The sequence below is a fragment of the Antechinus flavipes genome, chromosome 4 (assembly GCF_016432865.1).
Source record: "Antechinus flavipes isolate AdamAnt ecotype Samford, QLD, Australia chromosome 4, AdamAnt_v2, whole genome shotgun sequence".
NCBI lineage: Eukaryota > Metazoa > Chordata > Mammalia > Dasyuromorphia > Dasyuridae > Antechinus > Antechinus flavipes.
In genome coordinates, this window is record NC_067401.1 from 235,304,153 (window position 1) to 235,321,975 (window position 17,823).

Below are 17,823 nucleotides of genomic sequence, written 5' to 3' on the forward strand. Positions count from 1 at the left end.
GAAGGAGCATAAATAGGCCAATGGGCCAGTCGAGGAAGTTCTTCAGAGTAAGAAGCTACAAGTCGAGATTTCACTGGAATGACATGAAGAGTTGGAGCTGGCTGGAGGCTGAAGAAAGCAGAGGCAGAGGCTGAAGGACCAGACCTTTGGATTTGGCAACATTCGGAGAGAGCTCTTGGAACCAAGCAGAGAGATTGGCCTCGAAGCTAACCGGGCTATATTGGAGATAATAAAAGATCTGAACTTTTATCACCTGGCTGCGTTTTGAGAAGAAACAGCTCACCACACTACACAATAAAGATGACAAGGGTGAGACCTTCACAAATATAACACAAGGGCCAAATGAACCCTTTGCTGACTTTGTGGGACATTTGCAGACAGCTATTACAAGGACTAATGGGGAAAATGCTGTAACAGACATTTTGATAAGGCAACTTACTAAGGAAAATGCTAATGAGGTTTGCAGAAGAATTATACTAGGACTGCACAAGGATGCTCCTTTAGAGGAGCTCATAAGATGCTGTACCACACAGTGGGCACAAATGCCTTTTATAGCCAGACTATGATGCAGACCTCCCAAGATCCCAACATGGGAAGACAGGGTCCCTTATGGCAAGGGACTTCCAGAGAGACTCGTCAATGCTTTCAGGGTGGTAAAGTAGGGCGTCTGAAAGCTCAATGTTGGTATAGAGACAGAATGAGAAAACAGGGTGGGAGAACAAGACCCAATACCCCATGTCCAAAATGCAACAGAAGCTTCCATTGGGACTCAGAATGTAGACAGATTCAGGGAAACAGGATGAGGGGCCCAGACCCAGGGCCCAAGACAAAAAACACCTGGGGCATGATGGCAGCCAATGGTGTACCCAGAGAGTGCCTAGAAGTCCAGTACCCAGACATGATCAATCAGCCAGGAAGACATATGATGGGAGAAAGGTTTTATACAATCAATCAGACAGGAAGCAACCTGATGGGAGAAAGGAATTACAATCAGAGAAAATAGAGTTGTATGCAACTGGGACAACTGAGATACCCTCTGGAGAGGTGAATGAATCCCTTGCCTCCAGGCACAGTAGGCTTGACCATTTCACCTCTTGAAAGTACATACTAAACAGTGTCCATCACTGATGTGGGAAACTGGGGAATGTGTAGTTAATATCCCAGTCACTAATACAGGTAGACAATGTGTGACTTATCACCCAGGAGAAGTAGTAGCATCAGGTTTACTCATACAGAATCCTAATAATCAACCTGGTGATAGTCACCCAGATTCTGACTCCAGACCACAAAATCCAGGAATATACTGGACAGCAGCTGTAACAGCTGATCGACCTATGTTCACAATCTATATAAATGGCCTACCATTAGAAGGATTGGTAGACACAGGTTTAGATCATACAGTCATTAGAGGTGCCAATTGGCCCAGTCACTGGCCAAAGATTAAAGCAGACACCTACATGTCTGGAGTAGGAGGATCAATAGCAGCTGAAGTTAGTGCTGCCCTTATGAGGTGGACTTTTGAAGGCAAAACAGGAGTTTTTACTCCTTTTATAGTTGAAAAATCCACATCAATCTGTGGGGAAGAGACATTTTACAGCAATTAGGGTTGAAAATGAGTACGTTGGTTTTTTAGGCAGGGCTGCTGTTGAAGATCTGCCAACACTTTCACCTGTTCCTATCCAATGGAAAATGGATACACCAGTGTAAATAGAACAATGGACCTTAGATAGCGATAAAATTCAGGCCTTATTAGATATAATACAAGACCAACTTGACCAATGACAATTACAACCTTCTCTAAATCCTTGGAATTCCCCAGTATTTGTTGTAAGAAAGAAATCTGGAAAATGGAGGATGTTGACTGATTTAAGAAAGGCGAATGAATAGATGGAAACTATGGGAACTCTTCAGCCTGGACTTCCATCTCCTACTCAGTTACCTAGAGAATGGCCTCTTTGGGTTATAGATATTAAGAGTTGTTTCTATTCTATCCCTCTAGATAAGGAGGATATGAAAAGATTTGCCTTTTCATTATTGCATTATTTTCATTATTTCATTAATGCCCCAGCATTAACTTAGCCGAGCCTTATAAAAGATATGAATGGAAAGTTTTGCCACAGGGAATGAAAAATAGCCCTACTATGTGTCAAATATATGTTGCTGCTGTTCTTATTCCAGTAAGAAAAGCATTTCCAAAAGTAATGTTATTACATTACATGGATGATATATTGGGATGTGCATCTGAGGAACAAATGTTTGAAGCGTGTCTACAAATGACCATAGAAACACTAAGGAACTACAAATTGCACATAGCTCCAGAAAAAATTCAAAGACATGCTCCTTTTCAATATTTAGGATATGAAGTATACCCTAAGGTGCTTAGAGTACAAAAACTGTCCTTAAGAACAGAGAAGCTACATACCTTAAATCACATAAAGAAATTGATAGGAGATATCCAATGGATGTGACCAGTGTTAGGCTTGGCTACCTATCAATTGCAACCATTATATAACATTGTAAGGGAAGACAGTGCTTTAAACTCACCGCACCAGCTACAAAAGAAGCTCAAGAGGCTTTAAGAGAAGTTGACCTGGCTTTATCCAGTGTGGTTGAAAGAGTCACTCAAAGACCCTTGGAAACATCAGTTTTTGCTACATAAGAGGCACTCACAGCAGTTGTTCATTGAGGAGACAGTGTGATAGAGTGGGTGAACTTCCCGGCACAACCAAAACAAACCCTTACTCCTTACCCAGTGCTTGTGGCTAGAATTTTATTAAAAGCCATTAAGCAAGGAGTACAATTATCTGGGATAAGACCTGACAAGATATACACCTTTTATACTAATACACAAATTAATGTGTGCTGTGAAACCATCCTAGAGTGGCAAATTTTATTAACCATGGCTCCAAATTTTACACACGGGTCTCCATTAAAGATAACCAAACTATTGCATAATTGGAGATGGATTCTTGAAGAGAAGGTTTCTAAAGTTCCTCTCAAAGGATCAACTATCTTTACAGATGCATCCAAACATAATATTTGTACTGTATACTCTCACAACTTAACTATAAAAAGAATAGTCAGAACTCCTGTTCAGTCTACTCAACAGAATGAATTGTATGCAAGCATTCTAACTCTTATTATCGAGGAGATAATAAATATAATATCTGATTTGGTCTATTCAGTAGGTGTGGTACTGCCCAGATAAAATTTGCAGCTTCTAATATATATCAGCTCTTTAAGAAACTTCAAGAGCAAGTGAGAAAGCATACAGGTAAGATTTATATCTTGCATCTCCACTCCCAGTGGACTTCCAGGTCATATTTTTGATGGTAATTCAAAGGCAGATAGTCTTCTAACTATGCTAGCCAATACTCCTTTATTTCAAGAAGTCTAAGAATCTCATTTTGAATATCATCAGGTGGCTCAAGCTTTACGTTTACAATTTGGAATAACAAGAGAGGAAGCTAGGAGCATAGTAAAAGCCTGTACAGCTTGCCTTCCTTTCCATGCTCCTACGCTGCCTCCAGGGAAGAATTCTCATGGTTTGAGACCCAGTGAAAATTGGCAAATGGGTGTGACCCATTATAAATCTTTCGGTCATCTGTCTTTTATCCATGTTGTGGCAGACACTTTTTCAGGATTCACTTTTGTAATACCAGCAGCAAAAGAGATAGTCCGAAGGGTCACTGAATTCCTTATCCAGGCACTTTCAATTATGGGTGTGCCACAAGCAATAAAACAGACAATGGTCCTGCATGTACCTCCAAATATTTTGCACACTTTTGTGCACAGTATAAGATTTTACACACCATTGGCATACCTTTTAATCCTCAAGCACAGGCAACAGTAGAGATGAGAAATAGAGACATTAAGATACTCCTCCAAAAACAAAAGAAAGGGGGAGCCACAGGTAACCCTAGAGAACTTCTAAATCTAGCCCTTTATACTATTAACTTCTTGATTTTTGACAAAGATGCACTGGCTCTGGCAGACAGGTTTTATAACACACCAGAAGAGCAGTGTCCATTGCAAGCAGTTCCACTATCTTTAGATAATCACCAAGTGATATGGAGAGACCCAGAAAGTGGTGAATGGAAGGGACCAGATAGGTTAACTATTTGTTTGAATCTCTACAGATGGAGAAAGAATCAGATGGGTGACAATGAGCCATGTTCACCTTGTCCATCAGAGAGAGACAGAGCAGACCCTTGAAATGAAGGAGAAGACCCAATAAACATCAGGTGGACCCATTTCTGACTGTGCCCACCACTGAAAGAGCATGGCAGTTATGGCATTTGAATCATGGACATCAAAAATTGTTGTACTTCAAAACCCTCAGGAATCACTGGATTCTCTGAGACATGATAAGATTGTTGTAGGACTTGAAAACCCTCAGGAATCATTGGATTCTCTGAGACGTGATAAAGCTGTTGAAGGACTTGAAAGCTCTGAGAAATCATTGGATTTTCTGAGAAATGATAAGACTGTTTCAGGACTTCAAAATCTACTGGAATCATTGGATTCACTAACACATGAAAAGACTGTTGCAGGACTTCAAAAACTTGTGGGGACCATTGGATTCCCTGACACATGAAGCAATGGACAATAGATTGGTTTTGGACTATCTCTTGGCTGCTGAAGAAGACATATGCATGACTGTTGTTTACATGCCCTCCTTCTAGGACTTCTGGAAATCTTTTACAATACCATGTTGATTCATATTGTTTGTTATATCACTACTTGCATGTACATGTTTTTTACACCACATCGAGCCTGCACTGATTGTGGGGAGAGTCATCACTAATAGCCTGTGAATTATTGCTCTGTGCTTGTGTAATACTTCCCATGCTGATGGTTTTGTGCATAATTGTTTCTAATAAGACTCTTCAGCCCAGAAACCCACTAGCAATCTCTGCTTCCTTTTGGTGCTTTTCATCTCCCTTCCTGAGATGTCAGGGAGGGTGTGATCATCTCCTTTTTAGTGCTTTACCTCTCTTTCTGAGAAGTCAGGGGAGGCATGATCACCTCTCCTTGGGGGCTCTCACCTTTCTGAGAGGTCAGGGTTGGCATGACCACCTGTGTTCTAAAACAAAAGAAAGCAGGAGATATAATGGGCTAAAACTGAGTTGATGCACTGAGGTCCAAGCACTTAAGGCTAATTACCAATTGGACAATACTCTATTAGCATATGCTTGGAGAAAGAATAATCCTGCCCACTACTCTGTGCAGGTTTGATTTGTTGGTATATAGAGAGATTAAAGAGGACTTAGAAGGTGGAGTAAGACAAATGAGATGGCTTAGAGTGGGAGAAGAAAGAGGAGATTTCTGTGTCCACAAGCTCTCTTTTCCTTCTGGTAAAGAATAAAAATCAAGGACTTTCATTTATCCTGACTCTGGGTGCTTTTAGAGTATCCAAGGTACTAATGTGGTCATCACAGAAAGTAGGAGAGGAAAGGGGAAAAAAGAGGGAAGAGATGTAAAAGGCAAGGGCTGTTTGAGGGAGGTAGTAGTCAGAAGCAAAATACTGGGGAGGAGGGAAAGAGGGAAAGGAAAAATAAAAGTATAACTTGAGGAAAACAAAATAGCAGGAATTACAGAATTAGTAGTTTTAACTGTAAATGTGAATAGGATAAACTCCCCCATAAAATGGAAGCATATAGCAGACTGGATTAAAAGCCAGAATACTACAATATGTTGTTTACAAGAAACATATTTAGAGCAGAGTGATATATTCAGAGCAAAGGCAAAAGACTGAATCAAAATCTATTATACTTTATCTGAAGGGGAAAAAAAAAAGCAGGAGTATCAATCCTGGTCTTTGATCAAGCAAAAGCTAAAATAGATCTAATTAAAAGATACAAGGAAAGAAACTGTATCTTGTTAAATGGTACCAGATAATGAAATAATATCAATACTAAACATATATTCACCAAATGATATAGCATCCTAGTTCCTAGAGGAAAAGTTAAGAGAGATGCAAAAATCAGTCAGCAAAACTATACTAATCTCAATTTTGCTCTCTCAACACAAGATAAATGGGACAAAAAATGAACTAGAAAGAAGTACAAGAAATGAATAGAATGTTAGAAAAGTTAGGTATGATAGACCTTTGGAGAAAATTGAAGGGAGACAAAAAAAGAAAAGAATATGCATTTTTCTCAGCAGTACATGGAACATATACAAACTCTGATCATGTATTAGGGCACAAAAACTGAAAATCAAATTCAGAAAGGCAGAAATAGCAAAGGCATTTTTTTCAGATCATGATGCAATAAAAATTACATACATTAAAAGACCAAGGGGGAATAGATAAAAAATAATTTGAAGGGACACCTAGATGGCACTGTGGATAGAGCCCTGAACCTGGAGTCAGAAGGATATGAGTTCAAATCCAGTCTCAGACACTTAATACTTCCTAGCTGTGTGACCCTAGGCAAGTCACCTCAATTGCCTCAGCAAAATAATAATAATTATAATTGGAAACTTAATAATCTGATCCTAAAGAATAAGTAGGTAAAACAACAAATCATTGACACAATTGATAATTTCATGCAAAGAGAATGATAATAATGAGATAATATACCAAAATTCATGGGATGCAGCCAAAGCTATTCTTAGGGGAAGTTTTATATCTCTAGATGCTTACTGTATAAAATAGAGAAATAGAAGGTCCATTAATTGGGCTTGCAACTAAAAAAGCTAGAAAAAGAACACATTAAAAAACCCCAAATAAATACAAAATTAAATTTAAAAAAAAATTAAAGGGGCGATTAATAAAATTGAAAGTCAGAAAACTATTGAATTAATAAATAAACCCAACAAAATAGACAAACATTTAGTTAATTTGATTAGAAAAAGGAAAGAAGAAAATCGAATTGTTAATATCAAAAATAAAAAGGGAGAACTTTCTACCAATGAAGTTGGTAGATTAGAGCAATAATGGAGCCTGATAAATCCAATAATCTAATCACAAAAATATAAATTGCCCAGATTAATAGAAGAGCAAACTTGAAAAAGTTATTAATCAGCTCCTTGTGAAAAAATCTCTAGGACCAGATGGATTTATATGTGAATTCTACCAAACATTTAAAGAGCAATTAAGTCTAATACTATGCAAATTATTTGCAAAAATAGAGAAAGAAGGAGCCCTACCAGATTTCTTTTATGATACAGATATGGCTCTGATGCCTGAACCAGGTAGGGTCAAAACAGAAAGAAACTTACAGACCAATTTCCCTAATGAATATTAATACAAACATCTTAAATAAGATATTGGTAAAGAAATTGCAGCAAGTTATCCCTAAAATAATACACTATGGCCAATTAGGATTTATATCAGGAATGCAGGGCTGGCTCAATATTAAGAAACCTATTAGAATAACTTACTATTTCAATAAACAACCTAAGAAACATCATGATTATCTCAATAAATGAAGAAAAATCATTTGACAAAAAACACTAGAGAGTACAGCAATAAATGGAGTTTAAAAAAAAAAAAAACATCAGTAGCATCTATTTTAAGCTATCAGCAAGCATCATATGTAATGGAGAACCGTTCCCAATAAGGTCAGGGGTGAAACAATCACTTATCACCATTACTATTCAGTATGGTATTAGAAATGTTAGCTGTGACAATAAGAAAAGAATAAGAGATCAGTGGTTAATAAGGAAACCAAATTTTCACTCATTGCAGATGATCCTAGAATATCAATTTTAAAAATTGCTAGAAACAATTCACAACTTTAGCAAAGTTGCAGAATACAAAATAAATCCATATGTAGCATCACAATTTTTATATATTACAAACAAAGTCTAGCACCAAGAGATACAAAGAGAAATTCCATTTAAATAATTGTAAATAATGTAAAATATTTGGGCATCTATCTGCAAAGGCAATGTCAGGAATTATATGAACATAATTACAAAACACTTTCTACACAAATAAAGTCAGATCTAACCAATTGGAAAAATATAAAGTGTTCATGGGGAGGCTGAATGAATATAATAAAAATGACAATACTATCTAAATTTTTCTACTTATTCAATGCCTTAGTAATCAAACTCCCAAGAAATGACATATCTAGAAAAAATAACAATAAAGTTCATCTGGAATAACAAAAGGTCAAGAATTTCAAGGGAATTAATTTTAAAAATGCAAATGAAGATATCCTACTTATACCTGACTTAAAATTAAATTATAAAGTAGCGGTCATCAAAAGTATTTGGTACTGGCTAAGAAAAAAAGGAGTTGATTAGTGTAATAAGTTAGGTTTATAGGACAAAATAATCAATAACTATAATAATTTAGTGTTTGACAAACCCAAAGACCTCAGCTTCTGAAATTAGAACTCACTATTGGATTAAATCTGCAAGAAAAATTGGAAATTAATATGGCAAAAACTAGGTATCAACCCACACTTAAAACCCTATACCAAGATAAGATGAATATAGGTTCATGACTCAAACATAAAGAGTGATATTAAAAGCACATTAAAAAAAAAGGATAATTTACCTTTTAGATCTGTGGAGAAAAAGGAATTTGTGGCCAAAGAAGAACTGGAAATCATATTTGAATATTAAATGGATAATTTAGATTTTATTAAGTTTAAAATTTTTGTAGAAACAAAACTAATGCAGAAAAGATTAGAAAGGAAGCAATAAACTGTGGGAAAATTTACATTCAAGGAGTCTGATAAAGGCCTCATTTCTAAATATATATAGAGAAGTCACTAAAATTTATAAGAATTCAAGACATTCTCCAGTTGATAAATGGTCAAAGAACTTGAACCCACTATTTTCAGATGAAATTTAAAAAAAAAAATTCTAATCATATGAATAGACATAAAGCTATAATTTCTGCTAATTCACACATAGCATATGTGGATTTATCTTCCAGACTCCTTAGTTCTTTTTCTGGATACAGATAGCACTTTTTGTCCAAAATCTATTAGGATTGCTTTGGATCGCTGAAATACTAAGAAGAACTAAGCCTTTCATAGTTGATCATTGGACATTTTTACTATTATTGAGCACAATGTATTCCTAGTTCATCATCAGTTCATGTAAATCTTTCTAGGTCTTTCGAAAATCAACTTGCTCATTATTTTTCATGGGACAATAATACCACCGCCTTCTTGTACCACAACTTGTTCAGCTATTCCCCAATTGATGGTCATCCATTCCTTTTCCAATTCTTTGGTACCACAAAAAGAGGTTCTATTATTATTATTATTATTATTTGCACATGTGAGTTCTTTACTCAATGTTATGATTTCCTTGGAATATAGAACTAGTAATGGCACTATTGGGTCAAAACATATGCACAGTTTTATAGCCCTTTGAACATAGTTTCAGATTGCGCTCTAGAATGGCTGAATCATTTCACAACTCCATTAACAATTCACTAATGTCCAGATTTTCCCACATGCTCTTTAATATTGATCATTTTCTGTTCCAGTCATTATAACCAATCTGAAAGCTGTAAGGTGGTACCTTAGAGTTGTTTTAATTTGTATTTCTCTAATCTACAGTGATGTAGAGCATTTTTTTCTTTTTTTATTATTATTATAACTTTTTTATTTACAAAATATATGCATGGGTAATTTTTCAGCATTGACCTTTGCAAAAACCTTTTGTTCCAATTTTTCCCCTCTTTCCTCCCACCCCCTGCCCCAGATGGCAGGTAGTCCAAAACATGTTAAATATGTAAAAGTATGTGTTAAATCCAATAGATGTATATATATTTATATTGTTATCTTGCTATACAAGAAAAATCGGATCCAGAAAGAAAAAAAAAATCTGAGAAGGAAAACAAGAATGTAAGCAAAAAATAACAGAAAGAGTGGAAATGCTATGTTGTTCTTCACACTCGTTTCCCATAGTTCTCTCTTTGGATGTAGCTGATTCTCTTCATTACTGAACAATTGGAAATGGTTTGAATCATCTCATTGTTGGAGAGAGCCACATACAACAGAATTGATCTTTGGATAATCTTGTTGTTGCCATGTATGATGATCTCCCGGTTCTGCTTATTTCACTTAGCATGAGTTCATATAAGTCTCTCCAAGCATCTCTGAAATCATCCTGCTGGTCATTTCTTACAGAAAAATAATGTTCCATAACACTCATATATCACAATTTATTCAGCCATTCTCCAATTGATGGGAATCCCTTCAGTTCCAGTTTGTAGACACTACAAAAAGGGCAGCCACAAACATTTTTGTGCATACATGTCCTTTTCCCTTCTTTAAGATCTCTTTGGGATATGTCAGGTAATACACTGCTGGATCAAAGGGTATGCACAGTTTGACATTTTTTTGAGCATAATTCCAAATTGCTCTCCAAAATGGTTGGACTCACTCACAAGTCCACCAATAATGCATCAGTGTCCAAGTTTTCCCACATCCCCTTCACCATTTGTCATTATTTTTTTCCTATCATTTTAGCCAATCTGATATGTGTGTAGTGGTATCTTATAGTTATCTTAATTTGCATTTCTCTGATCAATAATGATTTAGAGCACTTTTTCATATGACTGGAAATATTTTCAGTTTCTTCATATGAAAATTGGCTGACCATTTATCAATTGGAGAATAGTTAGATTTCTTATAAATTCATTCGGAATTCTCTATATATTTTGCATATGAGGCCTTTATCAGAACCTTGGACAATAAAAATGTTTTCCCAGTTTATTGCTTCCCTTCTAAATTTATCTGGATTAGTTTGTTTGTACAAAAACTTTTTAACTTAATATAATCAAAATTTTATGTTTTGTGATCAATAATGTTCTCTAGAGTTCTTTCTTGGTCACAAATTCCTTCCCCCTCCACAGGTCTGAAAGGTAAACAATCCTATGTTCTTCTAATTTATTCATAACCTCATTATTTATATCTTATTCCTGATCTTATTGGGAATGGTTCCAGTTTAACCCAATTACATATGCTACTTACTGATGGTGTTAAATAGATGCTATTGACTATTTTAAGGAAAATTCCATTTATTCCTATATTCTCTAGTGTTTTTAATAGGAATGGGTGTTGGATTTTCTCAAATGCTTTTTCTGCATCTATTGTGATGATCATATGGTTTTTGTTAATTTGGTTATTGTTATAGTTTTCTTAATATTGAACCAGCCTTGCATTCCTGGTATAAATCCTATTTGGTTGTGGTGCATTATCCTGGAGATGATTTTCTGTAATCTCTTTGCTAATACTTTATTTAAGATTTTTGCATGAATATCCATTAGGGAGATTGATCTATAATTTTCTTTCTCTGTTTTTGTCCTACTTAGTTTAGGTATCAGTGTCTGTGTCATAAAAGGAATTTTGTAGGACTCCTTCTTTCCCTATTTTTTTCAAATAGTTTATATAGTATTGGGGTTAATTGTTAAATATTTGGTAGAATTCACATGTAATTCCATTTGGTCCTGGGGATTTATTCTTAATGAGTTGATCAATAGCTTGTTCTATTTCTTTTTCTAAAATGGGACTATTAAGCAATTTACTTTCTCCTCTATTAATCTGGGCAACCTATATTTTTGTAGATATTCAACCATTTCACTTAGATTATCAAATTTATTGGAATAAAGTTGGGCAAAGCAACTCCTAATTATTGCTCTAATTTCCCCTTCATTGATGAAAAGTTCTCCGTTTTCATTTTAAGCCTAACAATTTGATTTTCCTCTTTCCTTTTTCTAATCAAATTTACCAAAGATTTATCTATTTTGTTTTTTTTCATAAAACCAACTTTTAGTTTTATTTATTAATTCAATAGTTTTTTTTTTTTTTTTTTTACTTTCAATTTTATTAATCTCTCCTTTTATTTTTAGAATTTCAAGTTTAGTATTCAATTGCAGGTTTTCCTGCTTCTTTTCTAGATTTTTCTAGTTGCAAGACTAATTCACTGATCTTCTCTTTCTCTATTTTATGGAACTAAGCTTCTAGAGATATCACATTTCCCCTTATTATAGCTTATTATAGCTACATCACACAAATTTTGTTATGCTGTCTCATTGTTGTCTGTAGAGGGCTGAAACTATTTGGTTGATGCACTGAGGTCAGGACTGCTGAGCTCTTGAGGCTAATTACTGATTGAACAATACTCTATGGGCATATTCTTGGAAAATGGTCCTTTTCACTATCCGTACTGGCTCAATGATTAGTGTATAGAGGATTTTAGGAGGGACTAGAGGGTGGAGTAAGACTAGCCAGGGACACACTCTTGGTGGTAGACAAGGCAGAAGGCAGCCACAGAGATTCTGCTTCCATCCTATTCAATGTTGCATCTGGGGACCGAGAATAAAGATTAAGGAATTTTGCTTATCCTGACTCTGGCTGATTCTGGGGTGTCCTGGGTGCTAGCATGATCATTACAATTGCCATTCTCTTGGATGAAGTTATCAATTGCGTCTATGATTTGCTGTTTCACCCATTCATTCTTTAAGATGGCATTATTTAGTTTCCAATTACTTTTTGGTCTATTTTCCCCTGGCTTGTTATTGAATGTAGTTTTTATTGCATCATGATCTGAAAAGAATGCATTTGCTATTTCTAACTTTCTGCATTTGATTTTGAGATCTTTATGTCCTAAAATATGGTCAGTTTTTATATAGGTTCTATGACCTGCCGAGAAGAAAATGTACTCCTTTCTGTCACCATTCAGTTTTCTCCAAAGATCTATCATACCTAACTTTTCCAGCATTTCTTTACCTCTTTAACTTCTTTCTTATTTATTTTGTGGTTTGATTTATCTAATTGTGAGTGCAAGGTTGAGATTTCCCACTATTTTAATTTTGCTGCTTATTTTTTCTTGGAGATCTCAACTTCTCCATTAGAAATTTAGATGGTATACCACTTGGATCATATTTGTTTACTATTGATATTTCTTCATTATCTATGGTACCCTTTAGCAAGGTGTAGTTTCCTTCCTTATCTTTTTAAATTAGATCAATTTTTGCTTTTACTTGATCTGATATTAGGATGGCTATCCCTGCTTTTTTACTTTACCTGAAGCATAATAGATTCTGCTAAAGCCTTTTAGTTTTACTCTGTATCACCCTGTTTTAAATATGTTTCCTGTAAACAAATTATTGTAGGATTCTGGCTTTTAATCCAGTTTGCTATTCACCTCTAATTTCATTTCTTCTTCTTCTTCTTTTTTTTTTTGTTTGTTAATTTTTTTTTTCAAAACATATGCATGGATAATTTTTCAACATTGACCCTTGAAAAACTTTCTGTTCCAATTTCTCCCCTCCCCATCTCACAAATATGTATGCATATATGTTATTCAACATATATTTTTACCACTTTTTTTTCATATAAGCATAAATGCCTTTAATTTCATCATCTGAAAATTGTTCGTATCTTTGACCATTTATCAATTAGAGAATGACTTCCATTCTGAAAAATTTGACACAGTTCTTTATTTATTTTAGCAATGAGACTATCAGAAATACTGGCTATAGAGATTTTTTCCCAGCTTTTTACTTCCCTCTTAATCTTGTTTCTGTTTGTTTTATTTGTGCAAAACCTTTTAAATTTAATGTAATCAAAATTGTTCATTTTGCCTTTTATAATCTTCTCTAGTTTTTCTTTGGTCATAAATTCCTCCCTCCTCCAAAAATCTGATAGGTAAATTATCCTTTGTTTTCTGAATTTGTTTATTGTTCTATCCTTTGTGTCCAAATCATGTCTCTATTTTGATCTTATTTGAAAGGGTGTGAAATGTAGGTCTATGCAGAGTTTCTGACATATTATTTTCCAGTTTTCCCTGACATTTTTGTCCAATAGTAAGTTCTTCTTCCAGAAACTGGATTTTGGGGGGTTATCAATACTAGATTACTATAAGTTGTGTTTATTGTGTCATATGTATTTAATTTATTACACTAATCCATCACTCCATTTCTAAGCCAGTACCAAATGGTTTTGGTGACTGTTGCCTTATAATATAGTTTTAGGTTTGATACTGCTGAGCCACAATTCTTTTTTTTTTTTTCCATTGCTTTCCTTGATAGTCTTAACCTTTGGTTCTTCCAAATTAATTTGGTAGTTATTTTTTTCTAGTTCTATAACAATGTTTTAGAAGTTTGATTTGTATGGCACTGAAAAAGTGGACCACTTTCGGTAGAATTGTGATTTTTCATATTTTAGTTTAACCCCTGCCATGAACAAATGATACTTTTCCAATTGTTAGATCTGATTTTACCTGTGTGAGAAGTATTTAGTAATTGTGTTCATAGTCCTTGGGTTTGTCTTGGCAGGTAGATGCCCAAGTATTTTATTTTGTCTTCAGTAATTTTAAATGGAATTTCTCTTTCTGTTTTTTGCTACTTGGTGAGCTTTGTCAGTAATATATAGAAATACTGATGATTTGTGTGCAACTTTTTGTGCAACAAATCCTGCAATTTTGCTAAAGCTGTGAATTGTTTCCAGTAGGTTTTTTGAATGACTTTCTAGGATTCTCTAAGTATGTCATGATATCATCTGCAAATTGTGTTTACTTTTATTTTTTCATTGTCTATTATAGTTGCTTTAATTCATTTTTCTTTTCTTATTGCTAAAGCCAACCTTTCTAGTACAATGTTGAATAATAGTGGTGATAATGAGCATCTTTGTTTCAACCTTGATTTTATTTGGAAAACTTCTAGCTTCTCTCCATTACAAATAATGCTTGCTGTAGGTTTTAGAGAAATATTGTTTATTATATCCCTATTTTCTCTAGTATTTTTTAATAAGTGTGGATGCTGTGTTTTTTTTTCAAAAGCTTTTTCTGCATCTATTGAGATTATAGTATGGTTTCTGTTGGTTTTGTTATTTAAATAGTTAAATTGTGGTCATAGATTTCCTCTTATTGAACCAGCACTACATTCCTGATATAAATCCCACTTGATCATAGTGTTATCCTGCTGATAAATTGATGTAGTCTTTCTGGTAATATTTTATTTAAATTTTTTGCATCATTCTTTGTTAAAGAGATTGGTCTGTATTTTTCTTTTTCTGTTTTGGCCTTTCCTGGTTTAGATAGTAAGTGCTAACATAGAATTGCTTTTGAAAAATTGTCTACAAATTCTCAAAGTAAAGAACCCCATTCTTATTCACAGGAATGTGAAGGTGACTGTAGCTTCTCCAAGATATGTTCTTCCAAAGTCTAAATGCTCTCCATGATTGCCCTCATTTGTTGTCTAAGAACAAGTAAGCTAATTGCAATGAGGGTCACCACAAGAAATTTTACTCTGGGTAACAATTCTCATGAATTCAATTTGCCTGAATTAAACACATTAAATATCTAGTGCACTACTAGAGGTAGTAAACATTTAAAGATAAATAAGGCTTTGGAGGTTTTCTAGTCCAACAATCTCCCTAATTTTACAAATAAGGAAATGAGGTCCAAAAAGTTAAGAAATATATAACTACAAAGTAGGAGTAGAATTTGAAACCAGTGTCACTGGCTAAAATTAAAACAGCTTCTCCACTGCAGTTAGTTTTATAGATGAGGAAATTGAGACAAAAAGGGTTAAGTGACTTCCTGAGTATTACAGTTAGTAAGTGCCTGAGGCAGGATTTGAACTTAGGTTTTTTAATGATACACCTAGCACTCTATCCACTGTACTACCTAGATACCCCATAAAATATATATACAATAGTCTTCAAATTTTGACGCACAAAGCACCATTGTGCTTCTTAATTACAGTGTTTTTCAAAAAGTCATATGACTGGAGAAGGAAGTGGTAACTCATATTTTTTGCCAAGAGAACCTCAAATGCAATCATTAAAAAGTGTATACTACTGAAATGACTGAACAGCAAATACATTTTAGTGGCCGGACAGAACTGTGAAGAATTGCCTGGGTTCACCCAGACAATCAAAAGAAAAGCAATGTTTTGTTTTGTTTTGTTTTCTTCCTAACATAACTTTTTACCTCAATATGTAAAATATGGGAGAAGACTGTTATCATCAGACATAACAATAGCTAGTGAGTAGTGGTGAGAATTGCAAATCATAAAAAATACAATTAATCCAATCTGAAATATAGCTTTTACCAATGTGACATGCATGTGAAATCCTAAAAGGTTAGTTCAATGAATCAGTGAATCTAAAGTGTAGCCAAAAAGGGTGCTTTTGACTATGTTTAACTAAGTCACAATCTACTTTAGGAATAGAAAGGGCAATGTCAGGATATCCTACTAAACAATCATATTCACAATCCAGGAAAGGCTATCTAGTAAGATAAGGAAAAATTCTCATGGTATCATATGGCAGTGTAAAGTTTTCAAAAAGCAGATTGTGACCAGTGCAGTATTTCTAACACTATCTTTTATAATGAGACTAATTAAGAATTAATTGGTTTCCTTTTGTCTAATTTCAGCTTATCAGAAACCAAAAGATTGTCTAAAAGTTCTATGATTCTGTTCTTCTATGCTACATAGTATAGGAAGACTGACTGATTTTTCAGCAGTGCTCTCTCAGAATAAAAAGAGCAACTATACATGCATACATACATTATATTTACATTTATAGTTATGTATTTTGTATACATATAATTATATATTTATATAATTTATATATAACATAATTATATATTTAGCTATATTTGTTTAATTATGTATTTAGATGAACACATACATGTATATGTAGATACTTGAAAGATATTTGCATTAATACGTAGTAAGGAAATTAAAAAAAAAAAACTTGTGGAATTCATTATTAATTAGGAAGGTAACTAGTCCCATGCATTTTAATTTCAAAGTCTATGTGTTTAAAGTGTTCCTTTTTTATTATATAGCAACAATTTAAAAAGTGTAGGTATTGATAATTTCTTTAGAATTTTCACTAACATTTGTAAACATGCATAGTTAAAGAAAATAGAATCTTCAAAGTATGCATTGTAACCAATTTGGACTCATTCTTCAAAATATATTATTCTGCATGGAAGTGCAACTATTCTATCATTCCTTGAACAGCAAAAAGCATCTCATACCTCTCAGATTGGCTAAGATGATAGGAAAAGATAATGATAATATATATTGGAGGGGTTGTGGGAAAACTGGGACACTAATGCATTGTTAGTGGAATTGTGAACTGATCCAACTATTTTGGAGATCAATTTGGAACTATGTCCAATGGGCTATCAAACTGTGAACACCCTTGATCCAGCAGTGCTGCTACTGGGTCTTGTAACACAAATAAGTCATAAAAGAAGGAAAAGGACCCCCCCACACACACGCAAAACTATTTGTAAAAGTTCTTTTCATGGTGGCAAAAATTGGAAAATGAGTAGATGCCCATTATCTGGGGAATGATTAAATAAGTTATGTTATATGAAAGTAATGGAATGGTAATATTCTATAAAAAATGAACAGGTTGATTTTAGAAAGGCCTGAAAAGATTTAGGTGAATTGATGCTGAGCAAAACAAGCAGAACTAGGAAAACATTGTACATAGCAGCAGCAAGATTTGCAATGATTATGGAAGAATTGGTTCTTCTCCAGGGGTTCAGTGATCCAAGGCGATCTCACTAAACATTGGATGGAAAACACCATTTACATCCAAATGAAGGTATATGAACACATGTTATGTTCACTTTTTTTTTCCCTTTTCTTTTACTTTTTCTCCCTCTTGTGGTTTTCCCCTTATGTTCTGATTTTTCTCTGCCAATGTGATTCATAAGGAAATATGTAAAAAATGAATGTACATGCATAACCACAAAAATTTTGGGTTTTTTACATTTGAAAGAGAAAAACAAAATTTTTAAAAATAGCAAAAACCATGTGTCTTCTGAGAACATTAGTTTCTGTAGTTACTGAAGTTTTTTTTTTTTTTTTTT